Genomic DNA, 24,877 nt, shown 5'->3' with positions numbered 1-24,877 from the left:
CCGATTGCATACGTTGTTCTGGCTGGGCAGACATTGATGGCGGACCCGGTATCAACAAGTACCACCGGTATCCACTTGTCTCTACATTCCACGGAAACGTAGAGGGGTTTGTAGTGATTTGCGCCCTCAGGCGGTAGTTATTTGTCTGAAAAGGTTAATGCCGGGGAACCTCCTCCCGGAAAAACCAGCCCAACCAGCTGTTCTGGTGTAGTATCTATAGAGAGTTTGGCCTTGTCCATGGCAGATAAGACAACCTGTATGTGTACTCGCGATGCCATAAGCAGTCCCCAGATGGAGATGTCTGCTTGTATCTTCTTCAGCTGTTTCAGTACAACTTCCTCTTCGATCTGCTTTTCTTTCTGTCTCTCGGCTTCTTTGTCCTTTCCAGATGCCTCGGGTTGGTCTAGATGCGGGGGTTTGAAGTACCGCCCACTTCTTGTCATGTGATTAACCTCATCGAGGTACCAGGTGTCGTCGGGTTGATTGCTTCCCCAGTCTTCGTCTGTGTGGGCAAGACATAAGTCATCGTCTTCCCACCACATTCCGTTGGCATTCAAAAGGCACCTGTCTGGCTCGGGCATGTTTGTACTCACAGCACTTTCAGCCTGCATGCTCACAGCATCCTCTATTCTTGTGCCCACAGTACTTCCGATTCCCTCATGGATTTTGGCTTTCCCGATTCTCTCAGAACCCTGTTGTTCTACCTGCGTCAGTGCAGTTTGTTGTTCAACTTTCCCTACATTCACAATGCTTCTGTTCGGAGCGAAATTCTTTGTACCGGCGCTCTCGGGCAATGTAATCTGACTTCCGGCCCTTCCGGCCACAGTTGATACTCTTGCCCCTACCGGGCCCTGTTCTGGTTGGGATTCTTCCACTACATCTGGCTGATCATCCAGCCATCCAGTGGCCTCTTCCGATTCCTCATAATCAAACCAGTTGACTGCCGCGCCCCCTGATTCTTGGTCATCGAAAAACTGTAGGTTGGCAAAGTCCTCCTCCACATCTGTCAAATCATTTGCCCCTTGCTCAAATCCATCCCCCTGGATCACACACAGCTCTTCCTTCTCTAGCAATTCTAAACCCAGCCCAATCCGGCCTGTTGACAAGATGTACTCACTTGGATCATAGACTTCCCCAGCAAAACTCTGTTCAATCCCAGACTCAACAATTCCATTCTTTCCTGAAGTCTGCCTTGCCCCATCTTCGATGGTCACCACCGTCGGCTCTGGTTGGATTGTGGAGATGTCCAACATGCACAAAGAGTCGGTGCAGTCGGGAATGAGCATCTCCGGCTTAGGTAGATGGGTAGGAGTAATATAGGTGCTAGGATCGTAAGACACGACCCCAGTCTGGATAAGATTGACTCTTTTGGGAGGTGGAGTTTGGTTGTGTGTAGGGAGTGGATTGGTTGTGACGTTAGGTTTCTCCGGGGATAGAATCACATTTTTGTCAACGAGGTCTTGAATCTTGTGACGCAGTCTGAAACATTGGTCAGTATCATGGCCGTGCTGTTGGTGATATGCACAGTACTTGGCTGGGTTGTGAGATGGTGGAAGTGGATTTGGTAATGGCCTCGGCTCTAGGGGTTTTAGATGCCCCTTTCTGATTAAGACCCCCAGAGCCTTAGACAAAGGCATATACAGTGGGGGAAGGTTCTTTGGCCTCTGGGTTGGTATTTAGTGGTTTGGGTATTACTTCCGGATGCACCGGAGAAGGGTGTGGCTGCCATGGGCCTTGGAAGGGGAGGGGGAATGGTGGTGACCATGCTGACCTCCGAAGCTCTTGCGGTTGCAGCGCCACTCGGGCCTGCATTGTTGTTACGGTTGAATGTTCTCCGGGGTTGCTCCCTGTCCTGGTCAATCAGACCTTGCTTCATTGCATCCTCGATTTGTACCCCCATCTCATGTAGATCCGAGAAGGTGGGAAAGGGGAGTACAATCATCTTCTGCATCAATTTTGGTTAGAGATTGCACACAATCATCCTGATTTGGTACTTATCAGTGGGCCTCAAAGTCATCATCGATGCCTTCGCCCTCCACCAAGTTACGAAATCGAAGAAAGTCTCTTTGGGCTCCTGCCTCGTTGTTTCAAGATCACGGGTCGTAATCTCGATCTGGGTATTGTACGAGTACTGTGCGACAAAGGCCTCAGCCATTTCATCCCAACTTCTTTTGACCTTATCTTCCAACTTTGCGTACCAGATAGCGGCCACACCCGACAGGATTCGGCCGAACAGCGAAAGCTTTTGTGGTCGGGTTAGGCCCATTGGCCGCAGTATATCTGAGAATAACCGGAGGTAGACCATGGGATCCTCGGATCCGTCGAAACGATCAATCTGCGGCATCTTGAATCTATCTGGCAATGTTACGGCCGCATCGGTATATCCGCCCTCGATATCCGGAATAGCCTTTACCCCTTGTGATTTCTTGAAAAGCTTCTCGAGCTTGCTCAGTTTCAGAGCTGTATGGTCTATTTCGAACTCGAAGGGAGAGTCTGGTTGGTTGATAGGCGTAGGTGCCTTGGACAGTTGAGGCAGAAGTGGGGGCAGGGCCGGCCCCGTTGGAAGGTCTGTGTCCTCATGGATGTTCTGGACATTTGGCAAGGTGTTCCGGGTGTTTGGCAGGACATTCTGGACAGTAGGTGCCTGCTCTAGTAACAGGATCCCTGGTGGGGGAGGAACTGGATGTGAGGCTGATGCTGCATTTTGCTGTTGCAGTCTAGTGATCAGCTCGGCCTGCTGAGCCATGACTGTGGCCTGCTGTTTAGAGAACTCTGCTTGGCGAGCAGCGTCCTCCTGCATTTGTTTCATGCTCTCTTGGAGCTGACGCATCATTTCCTCTATTCCGGCTACACTCTGCTGATCCTGCTGACTGACTGGTATGTGTATTTCTATGGCAGAAACTAAAACCTCAGCCCGACTGTTCACTGCTAGAGTAGACCACTGTTTTGGTAACCTCTGCTCAGACACACTGCGTCTTCTTGACCTTCTTTTGACAACTGGGGATAGAGAATGAAACACTGGCTGTCCGTCAACCAGATCCTCGGATCGATTGAGCTGGCGACCACTTGTCCAAAGTGCTTGGGGAATATCTATTAGGTCGGAAGCAATTGTGCTAAAACTGCCCTAGCAAAAAGATAAATAAAGCAATAAGGAAATAAATAAACAGATAAACGGACAGCATAACAGCTTAAAGTAAATGCATGACACACAGCCGGGCATAACAACACACGGTCGATAAGCTGAATACACACTGTCCTCAAACACTAATCATTATCCCTGAATTGCTGTCCTCGAAAACTGAATCTCTGATACCCGCAGATAACTGATTCTCAAACACTGACTGATGCCCGCAGGCCTGATGCCCAAACTCATAAACTGATACATGCATTTCCCCTGTAGAGACGCACTCTTACAACACATAACAGATAAGTGAGAGCCAAAAACACCCATATGTTGGGGTAGGGTTTCCCTGTCCTATTTTGTCAGGAGCTAGGGTTTCACTACGCACGCAGCGGTTTTCAAACAACTTATAAACGGGTAAGCAACCTGTCCTAGTTTGGAATGGTCACTATGGATTCCGAATATGCACTAGGTCGAATGGTCAAAAAGGGTGCCCCGGTAAAATCGGGGTTTGTGTTCCCATACTGGCAGAGCCCACAACCGGTCAGCCTTATGGTCATGCCTTGACAAGACAAGCCTCCGGCAAACCGTTCAGGAATAGCAGATGGCAAACACGATGTCCTAGGCGCACCAATGCAAATGCAATGCAAAGAAACACACAAGTGTAGTCAAAACCAGATATCATGAATTCGAGTCAAGTTCTCTAAATTCCCAGCGGAGTCGCCAGAAACTGTAGACGCCCCCAAATGCCCCCGGGAGGAACGAGTCCCCCGTTCCGTTCGATATTGGGCTCACTACAGTTCAGGACTCTCAAATTGTCACGGTTCTTAATCCGAACCAAAGAGTCCAAATCCGGCAAATCGTTTTGAGAAAACAGATTTTTAGAAAAGAAGTGCCAAACATGGACTGCTTTGCCAGATACAGAGTCGCCACCTAAATATTTTATTTTGGGAAATTTAGGAAACCCTGACTCGTTGCCTAAGGCCATGTGTCCGTCATCACCAAAGTTGCCTCGGCTCGGGAACTTGGGTACGATTGGGGAAGGTCACTTCGTGAGCACCCCCGCTCGCCCGATCAAAGATCGGCCTCTACTAACCATGATATCTATTTTTGAAAACATTATGCGTTCTTATTCCGGTTATTAGCCTAGATTTACTATGTGATGCGCACAGCATACAAGAATAGACTGGGTCGCCTGAATTGGAACAAAACATTTCATGTTTGTTTATTTTGAAAATGGTTTGATGGTGCTACCCGCAAGTAGGCTAAGACGTGGATTTGCCACCCTCGGGTTGGCTTAGAAAACATGATTTTGCCACTATCTAGTGGGCTTTAAAACACATGGTGAATGAATTGTTCCAATTTAAATAACCCAACCTTCACCCACAGGCATTCAGGCAGTTATATCACATAAGCACATAGCCTCATGGTAAGCATGCTATTCATGGCAGTCACTCACACGCATGCAAGGATGCTAAAGCATAAAACTTACTGAGTACTCCAAGCCAAAACAGAAGCTAATTAGAAATCCATGCATGATCCTAATTATACAGAAATGCCTAATGCAACACATGCAAAAGTGCAATTATAGCAGGCTCGGCTATTCTAAACATGGCATATGAGGTGTAACAGCTAACAAGTATTCAATCTTGGAATTGAAATACAAATGCAGTTAGTATGATGCGCCGAGCCCGGTGCATGCAAAACAAATGAATGAATGCAACATGCTATCATACTGTATGCTAATTGAAACATGCCCTAATCTAACCATCATAAGCGGGTAAATAAAAGGGAGAGAGACGTGGGGTTGGAAGACATACATCACACACACGCACACTTATTACAACATTGCCCTTCGCGCAGAGGGTCTGAAAGAATAATACAGTCCCGAATAAATATTACAGTCCAAATAATTGCAAAATCCTAATTAAATTACAAATTTAACTAAGAAAGCTGTAAACTAGCATGCAAGCTAGGGACTGCCTCGACTCCGCTCCAGATGATGAATGATGCATACTCGGGTTGCTTGGCGCGAAAATCCACTGCGATGCCCCAATTAGCCTCTGTTTGCGATCGATGCCGGAATGCTGTGCAAAGCTTTTGAAAGGCTACTGATTCTTGATTTGCTGCAACAGAGAGCAGGAAAAGGGCATGACAATGTATTTTCACAAATGTATGCTTGCCTCGATTCTCGTGCCACCAATCACGCATATCGATGCATAATGGCCGAGGAGTCGATTTGCACTACTCAATATGAAATGAAAGCACACATAAACACAACAGGACCTAGACTCCATCATGGATAATCCGGAGTGTCGGCGATAGGGAATTGAGACACGTTCCGTCACTCGAAGTACGAAACGTCCCTCGTTTCCCGTGCTCGGGCTAACTCCTATCCCAAGCACAATGCAATATGCATGATATGCATGAAATGCAACTAAGATACAACCTAACATACACAATGCTATGAAATGGCATACACGATGCACGAGATAACATGGCATACACAATGCGCTAACATACAACCTAGCATACGCAATGCTATGAAATGAAATGGCATACACAATGCATAATGGACTTACACCAACATGAGTGGACCTCAGCCACACTCACATAAGAGGCCATTAGATGAAAATGAGACACTCGAGATGCGTGCACGCAAACCGAGGATCGATCCTAAGGCACGAATGCCATTCTACCAAAGCATGGCAAGGCGTGGAATATGGCATACTAGCATGAAAATTTCAGTGGCAAAACATGATGCGAAACAGCCCCGAAACATGGCAATATGGTACCCGATGCATGAAATGAGACCCGAAATGCAAAACTAGGCACCCGCAATGGCCTATAGCTATACAAAGCATGCATTATTTGAACATTAAGTATGAAGACAGACTCAAGACAGTCCCAAAACAAGCATATTTACAGTTTTAATCAAGGCCAAACAGTGAACAAAAATAGGGCTAAACCAATATGCAAAAATGGCCCTAAATGTGAGATAAAGAAGCAAGTCATGGTTTCTGGCCTCAAACAAGAGAGGGCCCTTCAACAATGTTGAAGAGGGACCAAAAAAATGGCATTTTACAGTTTATGATCAAACCCAAAACAGTGCACATGAAAGCCTAAAATACTATGCAAAATAAGGCCTAAAAAGAGGTTTAAACACAAAGAGAAAGAAGGGAACCTCAAAAATAAAAAGACCCTTGATCAAACATGAAGAGGGGGTCAAAATAAGGATATTTACAGTTTGGACCAGAGCCCAAAAATATAAGCACAAAGGGCTAACAAAACATGCAAATATGAGGCCAAAAGAGGGATATAAAGGCAAGTGGCAAATGGAAGCCTCAAAAAGTGATGATCCCTTCAACAATGTTGAATAAGGGCTTAAAATAAGCCACTTTACAGTTTATGACAGAGCTCAAAACAGTTTACACGTAGGCCAAAAATACTACATAAGAAATAGGCATACAAGAGAGGTAAAGAAGCAAGTGAAAAAAGGAAGCCTCAAACAGTGAGAGGCCCTTAAACAAACATTAAAAAGAGCTCAAAAAAATGCTATTTTCAGTTAAGGTCGGAGCCCAAAAATGTAAGCAAGTATAGCTAATATATTGAGCAAAATAAAGCACAAAAGAGGGAGAATAGGGACTCACCCTTGTAGACTATGTCTTCAACAATTCTTGGACCAAGTTTTGTGGCTCTCAACCTCTGGAAGTGGCCTTGAAGCTGCTGGAATGGATGATGGAGGCCTTGTGCTAAGGGGTGTAGGGTAAATGGTGTAGGGTTTGGAGAGGTTTTGGTGTTTGGAAGAGAAGGAAAGGGAGATACAATATAGGAGGCTAAGGGTAATTTTTTGTAACCCTCAACACAGAGCTGGAGGGTCTGATATATAGGCCAAAGAAGGGGAGAAAAGGGGGGGAAAATGGAGGGAAAGAATTCAAGTTTCCCCCCAAAAATGCAGCCCCCCGGATACAAATTCTGGAGGGAAACAGAATACACTTCTGTAAAGTGCCTGGAGAGAGGATCATGGCCGGCTGGTTATTGAGGTTGCAGGTGGCCGGCCGGCTCTCCCCATGGCCGGCCGACCAAGGGTCAAAAGGGTCAATCATGATTAGTGGCCGGCCACCCCAGAAAGAGGGCCTCCCATGTGTGCACAACACAACCACGTAGTCAAAAACTGGAAAAAGTGAACCAGGAGAGAGAAAAGGCCACTTTTAGGAGGGGTTCAAAAGGGTCAAAAAGAATTACTGGCCGGCCATGTGATATTGGTGGCCTCCCAGGTGTGTACAACACAAATATGTGGTTTGGGACAAGAAAAAGTGGCCTTAGGGTGGTCAATTTTGGCTTTCAAGTGAGGAAAACGGGCGACGGAGGGCGATGGAGGAATAAAACTGGTTGTCAGAACAATTAATAGCCTCCCACCCTTCTACGACCTTCCTGACAATGAAACAGAGGTCCCTGCCAAAAATGAACTCAAACCGATGCAAAATGAAGGTTCGGGGGCCGAAACGCGCAGCCCGAGGCCCTGAAAACTGACTGTTAGGCACCGGAAGTGGTGTTCGACCACGAAGTTGGTCTTTCAAACCACAGTGTCCCTCGAAAGGGAGCAAACAAGATGTATGCCAAAAACCGGGACAAACGGAGGTGGTTAAGCGGTCCCGAACCGAGGCACACGGCCAACGGCTCCGAAAAACCGGAAATCGGGCTCCAAACGGGCAAAATGGCCTACGACCACGAAACGTAGCCCACGGCCACTGAGAGATGATCTACGAGACCTCTCCCTCCCTTCGGGAAGAAAAAAAAACAGAGAAAACAGAGCCTGGTTTGCAAACCGAGGCAAAGCATGAAAGAGTCCGGAAGTCCGGAAGTCCGGAGGCAAGGCTCGCAGCCGAGACTCTGAAACCTCAAAACGAGCACAATATGCAACATCACCAGGCGCTCAGTCGGTGACGTCTGAGTCTTAAGGTCGGTCAAAAATGGAGTGTCTACACCCCAAAATTACAAATTAAGTTCAACGTCAAAATTAAACCATCCACAATAATGTTACTTTCACACATTCAATACTATGACCCATTCTCCGGTCATCCATCCTCATTGACTCGATGCACAAGTCCCACAAAAAAAAAAATGAAATTTACAATTTCCCAAAATATATACAATGTTTAAACTAGGGCCCAAGTTCTCAAAATTTCACATAGCATATACAATGCTTTCCAAGTAACATAACATTATCAATATTTCGCATTCTCAAAACATGTACGATGTTTACATAAAAACTCATGTTTGGTAAGGAAAGGATGGGCCTGCATCTTTCTTTTGAAATTTGGGGCCTGAATTGATACGATTTTAAAAACTTTGAGGGTACACTTGAAAATAAGAGTAGTCTAGGGGGTTATTGAAAATCATGTAGGGGTATAAATGGAATTTGCTCAGATTTGTGTAGTTTGGTAAAATTACCTAAATCCACGGTGATTGAGAAGCAATCCACTTAAAATAGAAAATTACAATGGTGAGACAAATACAACTCCTTGGTATTTTCCCACACTTCCACAATCTATGAAGCACGGACACCTTTTCGGAGATCACGTACAAGTGTCGGACACGCTAGAACACTTGAGACACGTTGCGAACACGCTAGGGACACACTGAGGACACGAGAACTATTTTTTTAAATAAGAAACTTAATTTTTTTTACTAAAATAGGATACCTAATGTTGATAAATTTAATAAAATTAAATATTTGACACAAAATACATAGTAAATATTTAAAAATATGACATAATAAATATATAAATTATAAGCTTTGTACATGTTTGCAAGTGTCCCTAACGTGTCGTGTCATATATTTTTTAAAAATTTGCATGTCCACATATTTGTATTGTGTCACTTATCCGTATCAATATTCATATCCGGATCCGTACCGGTACTTCTTAACCCACAATGTTATTACTCTTAACCTCACACCCGCACAAAGACAAAATGCACAGATACATACACAATGTTGCCTTCCGTTTTGCACACAACTGACAGTGAACGTGGAGGCAATGAGTTAGTTGGGAATGATTTGGCAAGAAAGAACATCAAGAACATCCATGGTGTTATAGTCAGCATTTTGGGGTGGACAGAAGTGGGTTATGGTTTCAAATTCCAATGCCCTGTTCTTTTCCAGGGAATGGGTTGGTAGCAGGGTTCTAAATTAGTTGGAATTTCGAAATTCCAATATCAATATTTTGATTTTCCGATGTACCTAAAAAAAAAATATCAATATTTTGTACACTGTTTTGCTTCCACTGTGTGTATCACTCACACTATTTGCCCCCTTTTATCCGTTGGACACTTACATTGTATTTAGTTGGGAGATTTGAAAAGAGATTTAAAAAATAAAAGGAAAAATGTGTGTGAAACTAGATGAAATACAAGTATATTTTATTCACATTTTACTTATTTTTTTCTATTTTTTCTTTATAAATTCCTTCTTAAATCTCTCGACCAAACACAGTATTAGTGTGTTACACAATACATCACATCACAGTACATATAAATATATATATATAAGTCTATAGTACATTTTGTTTAAAAAATGTATGGTACATAGAAAATCAATGGTTCAGATTGAGCCACATCATTAAAAGTGACCTGGTAAGCAGGTCACTTTTTATAGTTATGAGCCAAAATCATATTTGTTCATAACTAGAATCAAATTAATCATAACTTAGTTATGAGCTCTCATCACATATCTCATAACCACATCTCATAACCAGCACCATTTTGTTGATAACTAATATCATATATTTCATAACTACAATCACATATCTCATAACCAATATCCTTTAGCTCATAATCACACCATTTTGATCATAACCAATATCACATATCTCATAACATTAATCACATATCTCATAACTACTACCCATATAACGCATAACCACATCTTATAACTAATCCCCCCTTTGACTCATAACCAACATTACATATCTCATAATCAACACCCTTTTGCTCATAACCACATCACTTTGATCATAACCAATATCATATATCTTATAACTAATAATCACACATCTCATAACCCAACACTCTTTTGACTCATAACTATACCACTTTGCTCATAACCAAAATCACATATCTCATAATGAACAATCATATATCTCATAACCATTACCCACATATCTCATAACCAACACTCTTTGGCTCATAACTAACATCACATATATCATAACCACTAATCACATATCTCATAACACTCTTTGGCTCATAGTCACACCACTTTGATCATAATTAACATCACATATCTCATAACCACATCTCATAACCAGCACCATTTTGTTGATAACCAATATCATATATTTTATAACTACAATCACATATCTCATAACTACATCTCATAACCAATATCTTTTAGCTCATAATCACACCACTTTGATCATAACCAATATCACATATCTCATAACATTAATCACATATCTCATAACTACTACCCATATAACTCATAACCACATCTTGTAACCAATCCCCCCTTTGACTCATAATCAACATTACATATCTCATAATCAACACCCTTTTGCTCATAACCACATCACTTTGATCATAACCAATATCACATATCTTATAACTAATAATCACATATCTCATAACCAAACACTCTTTTGACTCATAACTACACCACTTTGCTCATAACCAAAATCACATTTCTCATAAACAACTCATAACCATTACCCACATATCTCATAACCAACATTTTTTGGTTCATAACTAACATCACATATATCATAATCACTAATCACATATCTCATAACACCCTTTGGCTCATAGTCACACCACTTTGATCATAATTAACATCATATATCTCATAACCACATCTCATAACCAGCACCATTTTGTTGATAACCAATATCATATATTTCATAACTACAATTACATATCTCATAACTACATCTCATAACCAATATCCTTTAGCTCATAATCACACCACTTTGATCATAACCAATATCACATATCTCATAACATTAATCCCAGCTGCAGTCCAAAAAAAAAAAAGAAAAAATTTTTTGCGATCGTAATACGTACCGTTACAAAAAAAAAGTTTAAAAAATATATATATATATTGTGGCTTTGAGACGGCTTCATATATATATAGTCATAAAATGGTTTAAATAAATGCAACGGTATTTTTCTGTTACCAAAAATAAAATAAAAATAAAATAAAAACGACGTCGTCTTACTCTTTTGAACATTTCTCCTTTCACCTATTTTTTCATCTTTCTATCTCTCTGTCTCTGTCTCTCTTCTCTTTCTCTCTCTCACTCATAACTCTTCTCTATCTATCTGTCTGTCTGTCTGTCTATCTGTCTCTCTCTTTCTCTATGTGTCTCTGTCTCTCTTATCTCTCTTTCTCTTTCTCTCACTTATCACTCTTCTTTGTCTGTCTGTCTCTTTCTTTCTCTCTATGTCTCTGTCTCTCTTCTCTTTCTCTCTCTCACTCATCATTCATCACTCTTCTCTGTCTGTCTGTCTGTCTTCTCTTTCTCTCTCTTACTCATCATTCATCACTCTTCTCTATCTGTCTGTCTGTCTGTCTGTCTCTTTTTCTCTCTGTGTCTCTCGTCCATCTTTCTTCTCTTTATCTCTCTCATCTCTCTTTTCTCTCTGTCTCTCTTCTCTTTATCTCTCTCGCTCTCTCGCTCATCTCTCTCTGTCTCTCTCTCTCTCTCGTTTATCTCTTTTCGCTCTTTCTCTCTCTCTCTTTGTCTATATCTTTTCATCTATTTTTTTATCTTCCTTCCTTTCTCTCTCTCACTCATCACTCTTCTCTGTCTGTCTGTCTGTCTATCTGTCTCTCTGTGTGTCTCTTACTCATCTATCTCTTCTCTCATCTTTTTTCTCTCTCTGTTTCTTTCGCTCATCTCTCTTCTCTTTATCTCTCTCGCTCATCTCTCTTCTCTCTATCTTTCTCTCTGTCTCTCTCGTTCATCTCTCTTCTCTTTATGTCTCTCTCGCTCATCTCTCTTCTCTCTATCTCTCTCTATCTCTCTCGTTCATCTCTCTTCTCTCTATGTCTCTTTTTTGTCTCTTACTCTCTATCTCTTTTTCTTTCTCTCTCTCTCTCTCTTTCTCTCCCACTGTGTTTGCGTTGTTCAGTCTCTCACTCCCGTTTTCCCTGTTTGCGTTGTTCTCTCTCTCTCTCCCACTGTGTTTGCGTTCTTTCTCTCTCTCTCTCTCTCACTCTCTCTCGCTCATCACTTTATCTCTCTCTCTTCTCTATCTGTCTTTCACTCATTTATCTCTCTCACCACCCATCTCCTCTACCACCTTCACCACTACTACAAATGCTATTCCACCACCACCACTACTTCCACTGTCGCCACTTCACCTCTACGACTACCATTACTACTGTCATCGCCACCACTTCATTACCACCACTACCATTACTGCCACTACTACTACCATTACCTCTTCTTCACCCCTGTCACTCCATTTACACTACCACTACCACAACTTCACTACTAATCTCTTTCACCATCACCATCACCATCATTTCTTATCCACCATCTTCACCACTATTGCCGCTCACTTTCCTCTACCACAAAAAATTAGTTCATGATTTTTAGTAACAAAAAAAAAAAAAAAAAAAAAATTTCATTGACTACAAAAAATTAACTTTTATTTTAGTGAAAAATATTTTTCACTAAAATATTACCCCTACTTCTACCAAATAAATAATAATAATATTTTTTAAAAAAAATTCATTAACTACAAAAAAATATATTTTTTAACAAAAAATAAATTTTTTTGATGACGACAACCCCCGCCGCAAAAAAAAAAAAAAAATTTAAACGACGTTATTTTATTATTTAAATTTCATTTGTGACTAAAAAAAAATATATATTTTTATTTTTTATTCCTGCCCCCTTTTTTTTTTCCATTCCCGCTCCTCCCTTTTTTTTCCATCCCTCCCACCCCCCGCAAAAAAACAAAAAAATCCCCAATCTCAAACCCAAAAATCCCTAATCTCTTCTTACCCCTCTCTCTCTCTCTCGATCGACGTCGAGCGGCGGAGGAGCAGCGTCGGAGCAGCAGCAGCGTCGGCCTCCTTAACTTTACACCTACATTTTTAATTCATAATAGGCAGTTACAACATGCCCATGCAACTTCTGTGAGGGGATTCTTGAATCCAGTGAGTATTCTAACAGTTGTAGTATTCAAAAATTCATTACTCATATGCTTAGTTACACTGTTTTCACTATAACAAAAGTAACCTATGGTGATGAAAAGTAGTGAAGAAAATAAATTTCGTCACTAAATAAGAACAATTTGTGACGAATTATAAAATTTTGTCACATATAATAAAAAAATAAAAATAATAGGTGACGAAATTTATTTGCGTCAATAAATACTTCTTTTTAGGTGAGAAAAAATTAAGTTTCGTCATTGAAGGCTTTTCCGCCAAATTTTTTTGGTGGCGCCAAAATTTTGAGACTTTTGGTGAGAAAAAAATTTGTCACTAATTATAAAATTATTAGTGAGGAATATATTTTCGTCACCAATAATTTTACATTTTGTTTTTAAAAAAAACTTGATTGTAAATATTTTAAGATTATTTGGTGAGAAATATATTTTCGTTACTAATAATTTTTAATATTTTGAGACCTTTTACTGAGGAAATTATTTTGTCACTAATTTTGGATGGAAAATTTTAACAAATTGGGCAGTAATGAAAAAAAAAATACTCTACTAATTTTTTTTTTTTTTTTTTTTTTGTGTGTGTTTATCAGTTTCCTCTCATATCTCTTTCTCACTATAACAAATTATAATTTTAACGATTAAAAAAATTCATAAAACACACATTTATTTTTTAGCAGGAATACTTTCACATTAACCGTTCAATTTATGAATTATGATTTATTTTTATTTTTTTTCATATTTTTCCATGTCTTTACATAAACCTAAAATTAAAGCACCAAAAAAATTCTGATTTACCCGTCCAATTTATGAATTATGAATTATTTTTATTTTTTCTGATATTTTTCCATGTCTTTACATAAACCCAAAATTAAAGCACTAAAAAAATTCTGATTTGGGTTAGCGCCTAAATTGTTTACAACTCCTTGGTTAGAACTCTGTGCCCTAATAATCTATCCATAGTTCTTTCACAAAGCTGTAGCAGAGAACAACGTGAGCTCATCCTCCACCGTGAGGACGGTTCATCCTCCACACCGTGAGTTCATCCTGTACCGACATCAAGCTACAGCACCACCGTGAGTTCTAGGTCAGTTTGTTGTCTCTGTTTCTCTTTCTCTACCCCTCTCTCTCTTCTGGTCTCTGGGTTTCTCATTCTCTACCCTCACTCTGTTTTCGGACGTGTTTCTGTAAATGGAATTCATTGTTAAGATGAGATTAAAGTCATTCCATTCGTTAGTTCTAACATCTCCAAAGCTTCTCTACGTTAAAGGGTTCCATGAACAACTTGAATGATTTTAATTTGGGAAAAAAAATATAGAAAACAGAATGATTAACATGTTATGTATTTTGATTATGATATTCATATTCTACCCAATATAATCATTGAAGTGAATGAATTGTTGGTGATTCTACACACACACAGAGTAAAGTCTCATGCTTCTGATTTTGGGTCTGCTAGGTGTTTGATAAAATGCCACAATGGCTAGTTTTTTCTTTATTGTTTTGTTCGTGTTTTTTTTTTTTTTTTTAAAGGAGCAGTATGATTGGATAATTATAAAATCATATTAATCTTCCCCCCCCCCTTTCTCCAATCACAAAGTTATTGTAAGGATAATGACTAATAAATGACAATGATGCCCTTATTTTGCATTTCACATCCTTGGTTCTTGTAATGAATGATAAATGAGAATGATGTCCCTGCTAGACATGGTCTAAATTCATGCCAGAATTGCTCATTTGCTAAGTAATAGAAATTCCCTTTCTTTTCTTAGATGTCCTGTATTTTAATGCATTATCTTGTGTTGATTCCATATATATATATATATATATACACTTGAAATTTGGCTTGTGTGAAATTTGATGTGTTGGTAATTGAATTTTGTAACCATGTAACTGATATGAGACTAATTTTTTATTTGCTTATTGAAATCTGTTTATTTTTCTAACAATTACTCTAATAAAGGGCATGTGTACTTTGTGTGTCCATCAAAATATGTAAGTACTATGGAAATTTGTTTGGAAATTTGTTTGCAAATTTATTAGCCTGATTTGATTAACTGATTGTCATGCATTGTAAATTAGTGAGGAACACTGCAATTACTTCAAGTTCGTAGATGATGATGACTACGACGTGATCTCCAATGCTGCACCTCGTACATTTATAAGAAGCGAAGAATTTAACGATCCAAGCACAAGGGTTTATGAGATGGATAATGAATTTCAGGAGCATGGTCGAAGGCTTCGAAAGATGGAGAAGAAATTGAATGTCGTGCTTTATGTCATTGTATTTTGTATTGTTTTATATTTTGTAATGTAAACTACTGAGTTCATAGCTTTTGGGGAATTTGATGGATGTACTTATGGATTGAATGGACTTGATGTATGTACTTATGGATTGAATGAACTTTATAACTTCAATGGACTTCTATTTTCAATTACTGTTGATAGGTTGAAATTATTGTTGAATTTGTTATTGAATTATGATGTCAGACATGTATGGATTGAATTATGAATTTCTTGTATAGATTGAATGGACTTGTTGAATTATGATGTCAGACATGTTGAATTTCTTGAATTTCTATAATGGACATGTTGAATTATGAAATAATTATTCACCATTGTAATTGAATGGTCATCCTATAAGGAGACTAAAGAAACTTTTACTTTAGTAAATCAAACATGGCATTAAAGAAATCTACTTATATGTGCATAGATAACATAGCACAACTGATAGTTCCTTCACTGGGCTTCTTTTAAGGTTTTGTTTCAGGTGTCATTATTAGAGCTTGTTGGCTGCTTTCTAACATTACTTTTTTAAGGAAAAGTGGTGTGGTGACAAGGTTTGGCAGTAAAGTGGAAAGGTGAGGAGGTTCATGAGTGTTATGTTTGTCATATCCTATAAAAGAATTTATTAGGAAAAAGGCACGAGAATCACCATGTTAGTACCCAAACTGTCATTTTTCCCCCAAGAATGTCCATATTATTAATTGATCTAATAAATAACTGCTAACGATTGTTAAATTCAACTCACCATCATCTTCATTCATGAAATCATTAAAACATTTAAACAGAAAACAGAAGGATATAGGTACTTGAAACCCAAAATAAAATTTATTTCTTAAGCTTCAGCTTCCATGGACAACACTGCAAAACTCAATTCCATTAAATTTATTTCTATAACCTCTATTCAACAATCATCATATTGACCTCAATTTAACTCTTATCATGCTACTTAGACATTCATAATCTATGCTACTTACAGCCAAATGTTACTAATAATATGTAATCTCTTACCATGCTACTTAGACATTCATAATCTATAACTCCAAAAAACTACATATTATCCAGCAAAAGATTACATATAATCCGGCAACAGATTACATATTATTGCCAAATGCTTCATTTTGGACTGCTCAATGCTGCTTCAATAGTGCATAGCCATGCTGCTTCATTCTGGACTGCATCATTCTTAACTTCATGTAATTCTGGACTGCATCATTCTTAAATTCTGGACTGCGTCATTCTGAGCTTTTATTCTGGAGTGCTTCATTCTGGACTGCATCATTCTGAGCTTTAATTCTGGAGTGCTTCATTCTGGACTGCATCATTCTGAGCTTTAATTCTGGAGTGCTTCATTATGGACTGCATCATTCTGAACTTCATTCTGCTGAACCTGTCATTCTGCTTCAAACAATCAACCTGTGATTCTGCTTCTGAACCTGTCATTCTACACAAATTAACTGAATCTGAAATTCAGATTAACCTCTTCAGAATCTGAATTTGAAAATCAGATTAACCTGTTCACAATCAAAATTCAAAATCTGAAATTAACCTGTTCAGAATCTGTTCAAAATCTGAAATTAACCTCTTCAGAACCTGTTCAAAACCTGTTCAAAACAAGATTAACATGTTCAGAATCTGAAATACAAAATCTGAAATTAACCTGTTCAGAATCTGTTCAAAATCTGAAATTAACCTCTTCAGAACCTGTTCAAAACCACATTAACTGACTCCACTAAAGGGTTAGTGCACTCTAATGGGATGTCATATAGACATAGGTTTGGGACACTATGTTGTGGTTCACTTTCTCATATTTTATCTTGCTAATTTTTTTTTTTTATTCTCTGCATGGGTGTGGGGATGGCTTGAACCACATAAAGCACTTGAAAATTATAAATGTTTAGGGAAGCAATTTGTTTTTTAGAATACAAAATACAAGAAATTAGAAAATGAGAGAATGATTTGATACAGTTGTATTCAGTAATATACATACACTAACTAAAGATTTGATGCACTAAGGACCCTTGCATACTGCTATACCGACTGCCACTCACAATTGAATCTTGGGTTGTGAATAGAGCTTCTCTTGTATTAATGCTATGCTTATTATTTGATTTTATTATTTACATTTATTCTATCATTGATACTTTAGATTCATAATAAATAATACTAATATATGAGCACTACTACAAAATTGGTTAAAGGTCACAATTTTTAACTTTGACCTTATACTTTTAGTCTTAGTTTTTTTTAATACAAAAACTGTAATATCATAAATATTTTGCTTTTTAATTTGGCCATAACTCATATCATATAATTTAAATATATTGAAGCATAGAGGACCTTGTAGGAAAAAATATGTACCTGTCCAAGAAGTAGTTCAGCAACAACACAACCAGCAAACCAGAAGTCAATAGCTGTAGTGTACTCCGTCGATCGAAATATAAGCACAGATGTAAGAGGTATTGGGCTCTCCTTTTACCTGCCACAAAATAAGGAATGAAGCATTTCAACCAAAACACAAAACTAAGGGAGAGGGGAAAAAATTAAAAGACATAAAACCAACATGCAAAACTTTAAAAATTCCAAAATGAAGTTGTTATTTGTAAAAGAGTTAATGAGGTGGTGGGAAAATAGCATATATGAAAGGGCATCATTAGTGATGGAAAAATGTAAAATAATTACAATTACACATGAGGGTTTATAGAACTCTAATAAGTATATAGCATATTAATTAGGATACATGTTAGAGTGTAAATCCTTTGGAAATTAGGCCAAATGTTATAATTTGCATATGGTACACATCTCAAAAGGGGTGTAGTAGCATGACCATACATATCACACATAAACCCATATAAACTCTAGTTTGGAATGAATCAATAAATCAAAGACCCCAAAGACCCTACAATGGTGTATTCCTAAGTCTGTAGATGGCCTGCTTTATTGGTGGATGAGCTGGAAATTCTATAATTTTGACAAACTAATATGGAGAGCAACCCCCTTAATCGTACTTTGGTCTATTTGGAAACTCAGAAATGATTGTGTATTTTCTAATGCACAACCCTCTTCTTCAGGACTGCTAGATCTTATAAAATTCAGATCTGCCATTTGGCTCAAAGCTTCCATTAAGGAATTCCCATACTCAGTTGATGATCTTGTCTGCAATTGGAGACAGATCAGGGGCGGAGTTTAGTGCTCTGGATTCAGTTTAGTACTATCTGGGTTGATGCTGTCTGCTGCATTGTGTTAATACCCCTTGCTATCAGTGTGTTAATATCCCTTGCCTGCTGTTTTGCTCTGTCTGCGGTCTGCTGGTGTGTTCTATCTGTGCATCTGTGCTCTATCTGTGTTCTGGTCAAAGCACATGCACTGCCTGTTGTTCAATTCTGGTCTGTGGATTGGGGATTGCTTCTACTGACAGTTCTGTTTTGGTAAAATCACTTTGGTCTGTGGATATGCCATGTCTGGTTTGATCTATCTGCAGTGTTGGTGTTATATTCACACTGTTGTTGTAGTGTGAATATGCCATGTCTGCTGGTTTGATCTATCTGCATAATTTACAAGCAGTTCCATTTTGGCCCTGCCTGTTGATCTATTTTGGTCTGTGGGTTGGTCTGGTTTGATCTAGCTGCATAATTTACAAACTGCTACTACTACCAGTTGATCTATCTGCTGTTCTGTTTTGGTCTGTGGGTTGGTATGGTTTGATCTATCTACAAGCAGTTCTATTTTGGCCCTGCCTGCTGTTCTGTTCTGTTTTGCTTGCAGTGTTGCTGATCTGAGCTTGGAGGTTTGAGAAACTTACTTAAGATATGTGTGTGTATGTATATTACACCTTAATCCACCACTCTTTATCTATTACTCTAGTAAATTGTACACCTTAGTCAAGCACTCCACTTAAATGTTAAATTATACACCAATTCTCTAATGCTCAACAAAGTTAAAGGGTCAAACTGAACCGAATTCAACAGAAGACCAACGTAGTAAGTAGTTCTCGCCATTGCACACTAAAGATGCAGTTAAAAGTGCCTTTCAATGAAGCGGGCTCTACTCCCCACATGTTCAAAATAACTTGGGGCATCTCCAATCATTTATCAATTCACAATTAATGAAAAAATGGTTTTAAAACGTAGAAGTTAGTGGGTGTGGATGGTGCCACCAGGTTCAACCAATCACAAATGACTATTCCCATGTTGTCTCCCACATATGATAGACCCTAGTGGTGTCTTAACCAATCACAATTAAGGAAGCATCAAGTGCCAATATCCTCTCAGGTATGCAACAATGAGCTCCGATACTTACATCAAACTTCTACAAATCAAGGATGAAGCAAATCCTTTATCATATAATTTTTTTTTTAATTGGTTAACTATGTTTTTGGGGATAAGTTGAGAATTTTTTATAAATATTTTATGAAAAAAATCATGAGTAACAGATTATAGTGCTCCCTACCAAATCAAGGTTTCAACTAAATTTTCACTCAAAACAATGGAAAAAAAATACAATTACAAGGATTAGTGATAGCCTTACAAAGGCTGCACTGTGAAGATAACAGCAAACCGCATGGGTCTTCATATATATATATATATACACATAAAACTATGGTTGGGATTTGATCATAAATTACTGTATCATATAATTTCTTTTATAGACCAACTAAAATTTCCTTTGATTAATGGAACACTTGCCCCGACAAGTCTATACAATTGATATGTTAATGATTATTTTGTTATTCATATGCAAAAATGCATATAATTTTAACTGACCTTGTCACATAGCAGTGGTCAAACTTATGATTAATGGGTTGGACAATGAGTGCACCATATCCAGCCCAATTCAGCAAACAAAGAAAAACTAAGAACCAAGCCTACACCCACATCAAAGCTATACAAGCACTCCACAATAAGAATGCTTCCATTCAAGATGCCATAACCCAGCACAATCCTTAATAGATTTCAGTTTATACACCAAGTCCATAACAGAGTAATCAACTTGCTTCATATTATACTTGAACAACAAAGCCAATCTCTCTTTGATCAACTCACTCAACTCCAATTAATTAAGCTGAGCCTTCCAAGCTCTACAAGTATGATGGATATTGGATGGACAAACACTTGAAAAGCAAATGTTCAACTGATTAATTTAGTAGCAATTGAAGAAATTCTTCAAAGACCATATAAAACACAAATAATTAAATACATAAATATATGTACTACTTCATGAAATCAAGCACATATAATGCTGATTAAAAAAATAATGAAAACATAAAACAATTACAAAACTTTGAAAATGAAAACAATACTATGATATGCAAAATTTTAGGTTATATGGAAGTTACTCTATAAAACTCTAGTCTGAAGTTTGAGGGTTTTGAATGAAAATAGGTTTTTCTCGAATCAAGTAATTTTGATATATTTTTTATTATTTAATGGAAAATCAAGATGTGTGTGTTTGCTAGTTCGATATGCGGTCAGATGTGTTATTTGATGTGAATGTTGGAGGTAATCCTATTATCACTCTATTTCAATCCAGATGATTTTTTATAATTTCTGGGTTTGGCTTATGTTTTCTGAATATCATGTTACTATCTCCCATTCTCGGGAGGCGAAGCTTTGTGCATCATGGGATCAATCTATCATATAATTAGAGGATTTTCCCCTATTTATGTTCTTTGCATATGAGCGACTTGTTTGCAAAATTTTTTTTGTCTTGTTGATTTTTTCATGTGTAATTAAAGTTTGATTGAGTTAATATTTTTAATGATCCTTTTCATTAGTAAAAAATAAGCATAATAATATTAAAATTCTGGTCTAATTGAAAATTTCTAGATCACAGCATCTTTGGATTATCCTCCGGTGGCTTTGATCCAACCAAATGGAAAAGGTATAGGTTGTGTGTAACTGTGTTATGCTTATGTAGTTCAATATCATCATCATCGATTAATTTTGTGTTGTCAATAAATCTAGCTCGTGAATTGGCAGTATGAGATGGGTGAGGTTATTGGATCCGGTGCCTTTAGTGTTGTTAACAAAGGTCTTCTTCTCGAGACTAAACAGACTGTAGCTATAAAGAAGGTGTATGCTTCGAACGACTTGCACAACGGTGTCCCAAGTACAATAATGCAAGAAATCTCTCTGCTGAAAGAGATGGAACATGCCAACATTGTCAAGTAAGTCATCTCCTTGGAATTCTGATTACGAAAAATCCATTAAAAATCTGATCAATGTTTCCATGCTTTTGTGTGTGAGCACGTTGGCACATAGACACACAGGTTTTTTGGATTATTAACACTACCTTTGCGATGATTGTGCGTGACAAACAATTAAATAGGTACTTTAACTTGTGATATCACCAATTAGATAATGTTTTCATATCACGTCTGACAAGAAAAAAGGTCCTAATTTGCTTGTATTTTTATTGAAACTTGAAAGAGGGGACTATTTGGCATCCTTTAATTCTGAAAAAATCTAAGAGACTGAACACACCCTTTGATAAATAGGTCTCATTTACATATTTTTATTGTTTTTGTTTTATTATTATTATTATTATAGATAGATAGATTGAATCATTAGTACTTTATATATTTCACTTATATACTTAACAGGACCTCGGTTAACAGGTTGCTGGAAGCACTACCCAATACTGACAAAGAAGGCTACATGATTTTTGAATATCTGGACTATGATCTAGACAAATTCATGAAGAAATTTCCCGAAATATCTAAGAATAAACAAAGAACACATGTTTTCAGCACTCTGGTGCACCTCTGCTGGCATCATTCATAGCTCAAATGTAAGATTTAGGAATACAAATGTCAAAAAAAAACAGTGACTTCTTTCTTTCACTGAGCAAAGTCTTAATATAATCTAAACTATATCTGGACTATAGCTTGGGGTTTTGCCTTAACTGATTCAAAGATTAGAGGAGTGAGATATGCAGACATTCTGTGATGTTCAGGATTTTATTAAAATGAAGTTAGGCATGAATCTATTTCCAAAAAGTTTAAACTAGGGAAATTGAAGAAGGGGAGGGGTCTTGGCTGTGACAAGGAGATGGGAGAGTTGTAGGTAGGTATGGGTTTGACATGTACAGAGTGGCGGAGATGCAGAGAAAGTCAAAGGGGAAACTCAGAATGGGGAAGGAGTTCCATTAATATCCAAGCACCACAATAAATTCAACCCCCTACACAGATAAATGAGATTTTACAAAAATAAGCATTAATTAAAAAGACACGGGCATCTGAAACATACAACCATAAATTCAAAATCCTTGCATGTATATCTATTCATCTAAAGCCAAGCTAAAATGATAGAGATTATCCATCCGAAACAACTACACAAACTGATTGTTACATCTTATAAAATGTCTAAACATATGATATCATCTGTATTTTGATTTGCATCAAGCAACTACAAAGATATTGAATCTAATATATTCCACTCTAAGTTCTTCTAAATCACATTTCCAACATACACGGAGTTACTTCCTAAAAGGGATGCAATTGATTAGACATCAACTGTACAATACTTGGCTCACTAAATTTCATTATAAAATGATTTTAACAAATGGATGTAGTTGTAGAGAATTTCAATAAAACAAAAATCATCACTGCCAAACTGAAAGATTGTCTAATACAGCTACAAAAAGGAACGTAAATTCTGTTACATAGATACTGAAAAAATTTGAGTTTTGGGGCCAAATGCAACATCAACCACACAATCAAGCAAATATGAGTCTAGCATTTAACAAATTTCATTTCTAGTAAATTGTTCAATGTCAATAATGAGTTTTGGGTTTTGTCAACTATAATTGTCTATAAATCTACCCATAATTTAAAATGTAATTGTATCCACCTTACATCAATGATAACCAGAAATATTTGCACTTTAATTACAACATTTGCTCTTAAGATAACAGTAAAAAAAACAATTTACCACAGTTACAGTCTCCCCCTTATGCCAACAATCACAATATGAAATAAACAATCCAGAAAATTTTACCTTGTGCATTGGACAACTGAGATGATGAATGCCAAAACCAAGAATCACAAGAAGAAAAAAAAAAACTGTGAACTGCTACCAGAAACAAAAAAGAATGTCTTACCACACAACAAAAAACAAAATCAATTACAAAGCCATTAAATTATGAAATACAAAATTTTACTGCACATAAATTCTACTATAAGAATAAAAAGCATGCTTCAAAAGGACCTCGCCAACATCAAGTTCGATACAATCATAATGGGAAAAAATAGCATATGATATATATATATATATATATATATAAGGAAATGCAAACATATTAGTGTGGCTCCCAAACTCTAAAGCAACGTCTGAAATTACCATCCCAAAAATCTGCACCCATTAATTAACAGCAGAAAAGCTATGAAAAGTAAACAGAAGTTTGTATGTAGACACATGGGAGAAGAGCTAAGTTTAAGTGTTTGTCCTTCATAGACGAACAAACAATAAGAGAGATTCAAAGCAAAAGGCTGATAAAATAAAAATTAATATTCACAGTTACAGTTCTGAAATCAAAGTGGCACGGCTGTTGGATACAGATGTTAATATCAGATATTCAATATGGGTTATGTTTTTCAAATCAAAAACCCTAATGTAAATGAAGTTTAGAGTTAGAAACAAACCTGAGCTATTAGAATGGAAGCAACTACTTCTTGATGTCGAGAGAGTGAGAGGTTATGAAGAAAGATGTCAACACTGAGAGAACGGTGGCCCCGACGCCGACGGGGCTGGCGGTCTTCGACAATGGCTGAAGCTTTGGCTATGGTGGAAGAGAGGAGGGAGGAGAGGAGAACAGAGGAGCAACAACGGGATCCAGAGCAAGAGAGGAAGGCCAACTGAGTTGAGACCGTTGGACTACCCTGATTGATTTACTTTGCTCAGTGTTTGGCAACCGGTTACACTGGTTGCCAATTCAAAATTAATTTATTAAAATGATTTAGTTATATGATAGTTATGAGATAATATGGTATATATAAATAACTAAATATAACTAAGTTATGAGTTAATATGATAATGATTATGATTTATATGATATTAGTTAGGATATCAACTCACATAACCTCATAACTGATGTATGGTACATCCAAATGTACCATAGCATCACCCATATATGTATACATAAATACATGAGAACATAAACACAGCTTTTGCATGTCTACCAAAAGCTAGCTGCTGTGACCTTTCAAGTTTCCAAGACCATCAACAACTCATGTCCATGCATGAGTCTATTCCAAGGCAACTGCCCCATTATTACTGGTAGAATTCGGCTATCACATCACCA

At 37.8% G+C, this 24,877-nt stretch overlaps 2 long non-coding RNA genes across 3 annotated transcripts; one reads left to right on the top strand and one right to left on the bottom strand.

Moving 5' to 3' along the window:
* The first annotated feature begins 15,250 nt into the window (after positions 1-15,250).
* On the top strand, positions 15,251-15,729 carry LOC145820111 (uncharacterized). The gene is made up of 2 exons (XR_014361081.1): positions 15,251-15,289; positions 15,377-15,729. It is a non-coding gene; the product is annotated as an uncharacterized LOC145820111 (long non-coding RNA).
* A 706-nt stretch (positions 15,730-16,435) lies between these two features.
* On the bottom strand, positions 16,436-24,499 carry LOC145820110 (uncharacterized). Of its 2 annotated transcripts, XR_014361079.1 has the most exons (4): positions 24,219-24,499; positions 17,939-18,056; positions 17,127-17,181; positions 16,436-17,040 (listed from the first exon to the last, which is right to left on the bottom strand). It is a non-coding gene; the product is annotated as an uncharacterized LOC145820110 (long non-coding RNA). The 2 variants fall into 2 exon arrangements; XR_014361080.1 differs by lacking the exons at positions 17,939-18,056; positions 24,219-24,499 and adding an exon at positions 17,238-17,357.
* Between the last annotated feature and the right edge of the window lie 378 nt (positions 24,500-24,877).

Source organism: Camellia sinensis, chromosome 2 (genome assembly GCF_055761805.1).
Source record: "Camellia sinensis isolate YWXY chromosome 2, ASM5576180v1, whole genome shotgun sequence".
Taxonomy (NCBI): domain Eukaryota; kingdom Viridiplantae; phylum Streptophyta; class Magnoliopsida; order Ericales; family Theaceae; genus Camellia; species Camellia sinensis.
The sequence above is the reverse complement of the archived record's forward strand: the minus strand, read 5'-3'. Positions and strand labels throughout refer to the sequence as shown.